Below are 7,515 nucleotides of genomic sequence, written 5' to 3'. Positions count from 1 at the left end.
TAAATATTAATAGCTGGTTGTTTTTCAGTATAACAAAATAATGGTGCAAATAACCTGTAGATGTCGTACTCAGCTCTCAAAATATGTTTTGTACCTATTCCTAAATATCAGGAAAAAATACGAATACTGTGTTATGAAAATTTGCTGTTACGAAATTTTGGATTATATCCTAGATTAAGGAATATATCTTCCTCTGATTCCTTCCTCATCTTTGTCTCTAATTGTTGTCCTGTTTGGTTTATATGCTCTTCATTTGTTTAAGAGCCAATCCGCCAGAAAACCATGCAATATTCAGAAAATCGTCCAAATCGACAATCACAACTTGACAAATTTTTATACATCATCTTAATCCTTGACATAAAATAAAAGAATTTGACCACTTAATTTTTCCCAGAATCGTATCTATTTTTAGTAACAGCCTCATTTGCATAATTCTGGAAATTCATAATGAAACCAAGGAAAAATCCAACTTTTTTATGCCTTTTAAGAATGACCCAGAAGCATATTAAATGGGGTAGTTGAGTTTTTAGAGTAATGTCAGCTGAAACTCATCCATTTTACTATGTTATGATCAATACAAAAGAAAATTTAAACGATTTGGCACATTGCCAGGAGCAGGGACACGAAGGCGGGTTTTTTCATACATGAATCTACGTGGTTTTCATTCGCTTCTATCTTGCAAGACCCATTCCGGATTTGTTTGCAACTTATATCGGTTTTAACTATGGGGTATGTTTTATATCAAAACAAAATATTAAGCTTGGCAAATGACTATTATATGTTAATTTATGCCTTGGAAGAATGATGATTTTAGTCACAAATTGACACATTTTGATTTTGATTTTAATTAAATTCGTACTTTTTCTAAACACAATTGGTACTAAAATGGCTCATAAAATCATTCGAACAAGTAAAATCAATTTGTCTGAAAAATGAAATAAGATGTATTTGTACTGCAAGTCCAAAAATAAATAAATTGTCTGAAACCAGGGAGTCCATCTTTTATGCTCTTCCATTGACTTATCTCCCTTGGGTAAGATCTCAAACATGTCAGCTCCCAGTGATGGTTTGGCAGACAAATGTTTACAGTGAAGTTTGTGACTTTAATAATCTAGGATGAGCATGTGGGCTATCCCAGCCTTATACATCTACATATTACAAACTATTTAAGATATCTGAATGCACTAAAGACCAAAATAGCATTTCCAAAAAAAATAATTACTGCCAAGAAATTTGACAATCATGACAATAATTTAGTGAATAAACATGATAAATATTGATTGGAAAAATAAGTCCATGAACAGCAAAAAGTGTTTTCAACGAGCAAAACAAAAGTATTCTAAACCATTCTTCGTAAAAAAAAAGTGAGCAAGTGGAACCACCTTGCTCGCACCAAAATTGAGATTGAGAGTGTCAAAACTGCTCTGGCGCACCATCAATAAATCAACGACACTCTCTCTACCGTGGTATTGAAACCAGCATTGGTAACCAAACATATTCATACAGATACAGACTACCAGTCATCTACATTTAGGAAGTCTAAATAATACTGAAAACTATGGTGTAGAATTTCCAACAGGACTCCTTATTTTATATAAGACAAGGAGTGGTTTATTTTCCCATGGTTGTTACATCATCTTGTCTTTGAATATGCTCGAAGTACAGGGACTTTTATGGAATTCATTGACATGATAGTCAAGCAAGATGTCAACATCTCCTCCAACCCTCTTCCAGCAAAGCCAAAGCTGACCAAGGATCTTCACCCTTTCAAAACAGGCTGTATACAGGACGAGTTATTCCAGTAGGAACAGGTACAAATCTTACAATCAATTTTCATTTGTTCCATATAGTCAATCTGAAATTAGGGGACCAACAATTGATACATTAGCTAGATTAAAAAAAGTGGGGGGGGAGGGGGGGGGGGTGTTGAAGGGGCATGTGAATATTCTTTTACACCTGACCTGTTTCTAAGACATCTTATTTATTTCCTATGGCAAAGTGCAAGCAAATAATATATATCCGTATATACATTGTTCTGTCTTTTTGACCATTTGATTAAAAAAGCAAGGGGGAGGGTTAGAATGGTCAAAATATTTATGTCTTGGTCACCTTAGGACAGAATTTTAATTTTCAAGCTATTAACCTGGGTACAATATATATTTATTTTCTGCTTTAAAAAATCAATTTATAGACCAGAATCATGATAATAATCAAAATCTATTTCAACATATTCAATGTTTAGCAGGTCAGTTTTTTATTCTCTTCCCCTAAGTTATATTTTCAGTTCTTACTGGAAGTTGTTCAGCTCTTTGTTTACTAAAAAAACTTTTATCTCGTGGAAAAGCCTCCTACAAATACATGTTTTACATACAACAAACTGTACATGTAACACTAGACAACTTTATCCAGAGAATAATATTTTATTAATGAACTAATAGGCCATTGAGACTAAAAAAATCAAAAGCATTGCAAACTTTTGTAAAGTTCAATTTTAGGACCCTACATGTACATGTATGTAGATTACTTATAGAGCCCTTTTTAAAAGAAAAACATACATTTAAACTACATGCACAGTGATGCTGCACTACCCTACATTTCCTGTCTGATATATTTTATTTCATGTAAAACAAAATTGAAGAATCATTTTATAGTTTAACACTTTTTATTTGTAGGGCTATATATATGCAAGCAATGCTCAATTAAGATGAATTTTTGTAAAAGTGACAATAGCCAGGTCAAACTAAGTACATGTATAGAAGAAGATATTGGTAAGTTATTATTAACTTATATATTAATTTAACTGTTTGTATAACATGGTAATCATACAGTGAGAGGTTTATTATCTAGCTATAAAACCAGGTTCAATCCACCATTTTCTACATAAGAAAATGCCTGTACCAAGTCAGGAATATGACAGTTGTTATTCATTCGTTTGATGTGTTTGAACTTTTGATTGGGGACTTTCCTTTTTGAATTTTCCTCGGAGTTCAGTATTTTTGTGATTTTACTTTTTCAAATATAAAAGGGGGAGACTTTTATTGGTACTTTTGAAGATATTTCACCTGTTCCATTAATTGATTGGTTGTTGGTAATGCTAATGTCCAATGGCAAATAGTTCATGCATGTTAAGGACAAGAACAAATTAAAATAAATACATTATTTGGATTCTTAATATGCTAAATCTAACAATGTATTTAAATAATTTAAGATGTTGCAATTGGGCCCCATTTAAAATTGGTTCACATTGATTTCAAAATGGTCCAAAATTTTTTTCTTATTTCTACACAACTTGAATTCTTGAGGTTCTTTTGATATACAAAATGCAAATGTTTTATATTTAGATTTTTAATTTTGGTCCGGTTTTCAAATTTGTCCACATTTTAAAGTCCAAAGGGTCCAAATTTTAACTTAGTTTAATTTTAACAAAACTTGAACTCTAATTACAATGAATTAGGGTTCTTTGAATGATAAATAGAAATAATCAAATATCCTGAATATAAATATGTACTTAGATTTATGATTTCGGTCCCAGTTTTCAAGTTGGTTCAAATGGGGTCCATAATTTAACTGTGTTTGATTTCAACAATAATTTTAAAGATGCTGATTCAGCCTGAATCTAACCTGTATTTTGTTTTTGGGCCCTATTATGAAATTGGTTTACATTGAGGTCCAAAGGGTCCAAAATTAAACTAAATTTTAAATCTTAATTTGATCTTGGGGTTCTCTGATATGCTGAATCTATTAAACTTTATCTTTATACCATATTTATTCTGTGTTAGAAACCTATTCTTTGTCAAATATTTAATCCCATTACAAATTTAGAGGTGTTATAGCTTGAATGTTCTGTCCAAACTTCATCTTCCACAAAATTTGTCCTTTTCTGAGATAACTGGTGTTATCTTTTTAAATGAAACTTTAGTGAAAAGAAAAGCACAATATGTGGATGATTATCTGATGTCAAACATTTTCAAGATGGCCACCAAGGATGGCACAAATTTCAACACTGGTTAATTTAATGAAAATTGTTAATTAGGGATAGTCGTGGTAGTTTGACTTGCTAAACAAAGTAAGGTTGTTTTTTCTTCCAAAATGGCAAACATTTTCAAGATGGCCTTATATGAAAATTGACAATAAGGAATTATAGCACTTTTGACATGCCAACAAAACAATGAATTTTTTTTTAAAGATGGACACAGCAAATAAAGGGTAAAATTTTCAATTTTGTTGAGTTTGATTTTAAAGAATATTGATATTTAGCTGTACTTTGACACAGAGAACAGATATAAAGATGGCCACCATTTCAAAGATTGTCACTAAAAGCGGTCAAATTATCACCATTGTCTGTTTTCAATGTAAAATTATATTGAGAGGTAATTTGACATGCCAAACCAAATGGAGGCAATTTTTATACGACCACAAAAAAAATTTTGTGGTCGTATATTGGTATGACGTTGGCGTCATCGTCGTTGTTGTCGTCCGAAGACACATTAGTTTTCGCACTCTAACTTTAGTTGAAGTGAATGGATCTCAATGAAATTTTACCATAAGGTTCAATACCACAAAAGGAAGGTGGGGATTGATTTTGGGGGTTATGGTACCCACAGTTAAGGAATTAGGGGCCAAAAAGGGGCCAAAAATAAGCATTTTTGTAACTTCCAGACTTAACTTGTGTGTAAGTGTATGGATCTCTCTGACATTGTACCACAAGGTTCCATATCACAAAGGGAATGCTGGGATTGATTTTGGGGGTAATTGCCTCCAAATTTTAGGAATTAGGGGCCAAAAAAGGGGCAAAAAACAAGCATTTTTCTAGTTTCATGACAATAACTTGTGTGTAAGTGTATGGATCTCTCTGACATTGTATCACAAGGTTCCATATCACAAAGGGAATGCTGGGATTGATTTTGGGGGTAATTGCCTCCAAATTTTAGGAATTAGGAGCCAAAAAGGGGCAAAAAACAAGCATTTTTCTAGTTTCATGACAATAACTTGTGTGTAAGTGTATGGATCTTTATGAAATTGTACTACAAGGTTCCATATCACAAAGGGAAAACTGAAATTGAGTTTGGGGGTAATTGCCCAAAAAGTTTAGGAATAAGGGGCCAAAAAGGGGCAAAAAATAAGCATTTTTCTAGTTTCCAGACAATAACATGTGTTCAAATGTAGGGATCTCTCTGAAATTGTATTGCAAGGTACCATACCACAAAGGGAAGGCTGGGATTGATTTTGGGGGTAATTCCCTCAAAATTTTAGTAATTAGGGGCCATTAAAGGGCAAAAAAACAAGCATTTTTCTATTTTCAGGACAATAACTTGTGTGTAAGTGTATGGATCTTTATGAAATTGTACTGCAAGGTTCCATATCACAAAGGGAAAGCTGTGTTTGAGTTTGGGGGTAATTGCCCTAAACGTTTAGGAATTTGGGGCCAAAAAGAGGCCAAAAAACAAGCATTTTTCTAGTTTCCAGACAATAACTTGTGTTCAAGTGTATGGATCTCTCTGAAACTGTACTGCAAGGTACCATACCACAAAGGGAAAGCTGGGATTGAGTTTCGGGGTGATGAATCATAAGGGGGTTCAAAAAATTGGGGGGGATTTTTTTTTCCTTTTTTTTCTTTAAAATTTTCCATTTTAAATTGGTTATTTCTGATTTATATATAAAAGCAAATAATAATGATATGGTTTGAATAGGTAAATTAAAAATTTTTAAGTTCTTAGACCACATTCATTCTGTGTCAGAAACCTATGCTGTGTCAAATATTTAATTACAATCCAAATTCAGTGCTGTACCAAGCTGGAATGTTGTGTCCATACTTGCCCCAACTGTTCAGAGTTCGAACTCTGCGGTCGTATCAAGCTGCGCCCCAGCGGAGCATTTTATTATTGCTGTAAAGATGTTAAGGGCTATTTGGACATGCTTAAAAGGAGTGGATAATAACTATTCTGCAAAAATGATTTGGCTTTAGTTGGGAGAATTTTGTAACTGCATCCACTTACAGTAAAAGTTGTCAATTTTATTTCCTGTCAGTGGTATATATGAAATTAGAAAAAAATGTGGTATGATTGCCAATGAGAACAAATGACATAGAAGTAAAGCTATAGGTCTTCATATGCCATATGGCCTTCAACAATGAGCAAGACCTATACTGCATATATATATTCAGCCATAAAAGGCCCCAAAGTAAGAAAATGAAAAAATATGAAAACTAACAGCCTGATTTATGTATGTATGTTTTGTGGTTTTCAGATCTAGACTCGCAGCTAACCTTTCTGTCAGTGGCAACAACAACTGAACTTTCACAGCAGTCAACATCAGATTGGGAGACTGATAATGCTTCTAACAGAAACAATTTCAACCAACCAAACAAGCAACAGAAACTTTCTAACTTTAAAACATCAGTTAAATCTTCCATGGGATGATGTCTCAAAAAATAACAGTTCATCATTTATGGAGATTTTAATGTTATGGTTTTTCTTTTACAAGAAAGTTAATGTACACTTGTTTTATAGTAAAACCTATAGCCGTTCAAGTATAAAAAAACACATTCAACATTATTGAAATTTGAAGATTCATATGACTTATTTTAATTCTGTTATCTCCAAGGATGTGATGTAAAGCATTATAGGTACAGAAATCTTAACAGCTATCCAATTTCATTCAAAATTCTTTATAAATTTTGTACTGGTATATATAGACTAAGTAATTTGTTTTTCGTCTAGTTATGGGATTTTTTTTTTAGAAGCATTTATGATTTTCATGTTTGTATTGACCACATTGCAGCAACATAGATATAGGTACCTGGCAAATCTTGCCTTGTTAGCATACTAGGCTCAAAGGGTCATAGAAAAATTTCCATCACTAAGTGTCTGTTAAAATCATCTGTTTACAGTTTTCACTTTTAAACCATCATCTTAATAACTTTAGAAGAAGTGTCATACATATATATATGTATACAAAATTTAAAAGCTTTTCAATATATATATATATATATATATATAAACAAGTCTAAATTGAAAACAACGTTCAAACCTATGATTGCGTTGGATAAAAACCGCAATTTTTATACGTGTGCATGCAAAACAAATTTCTTTGTAGAGGGGTCTAAATACAGCACAAACAACATTTTCCAAAAGACCAAAAAAGTGAAATAGTATATTTTAACAAAACGCATTTGACTAGCAGGTCGAACAACGGATGTTCTTTAACCCTGGTGACTGCCATTGCGATTGCCAAATAAACGGATCACAGATGTAACACAATGGATCTTAATTATATTAATTTAATACCAAACAGATAACAATAAACTTGCGGAAAAGATGGTATGCCGCAAACAAGAGGTGAAAAATTTGTACACCATATCCGGATTTCGACAATTAATGTCTCTTCAGTGATGTTAGGAATCGAAACGGTATTTGGAAGGCCATATATATATATATATATATATATATATATTGATAAAAACTATCAACATGACAAGATCTAAATACCCAAAATTTTTCTGAAAAATTGGACATA

At 32.4% G+C, this 7,515-nt stretch overlaps 1 long non-coding RNA gene across 1 annotated transcript; it reads left to right on the top strand.

The window, feature by feature from the left end:
* The first annotated feature begins 976 nt into the window (after window positions 1–976).
* On the top strand, window positions 977–7,108 carry LOC127704744 (uncharacterized). Its single transcript, XR_007983471.1, has 3 exons — window positions 977–1,811; window positions 2,673–2,768; window positions 6,247–7,108. It is a non-coding gene; the product is annotated as an uncharacterized LOC127704744 (long non-coding RNA).
* Window positions 7,109–7,515: the final 407 nt, after the last annotated feature.

This window comes from Mytilus californianus, unplaced genomic scaffold (genome assembly GCF_021869535.1).
Source record: "Mytilus californianus isolate M0D057914Y unplaced genomic scaffold, xbMytCali1.0.p SCAF_6, whole genome shotgun sequence".
Classification (NCBI taxonomy): Eukaryota; Metazoa; Mollusca; class Bivalvia; order Mytilida; family Mytilidae; genus Mytilus; species Mytilus californianus.
This window is presented reverse-complemented; position numbering and strand designations above follow the sequence as displayed.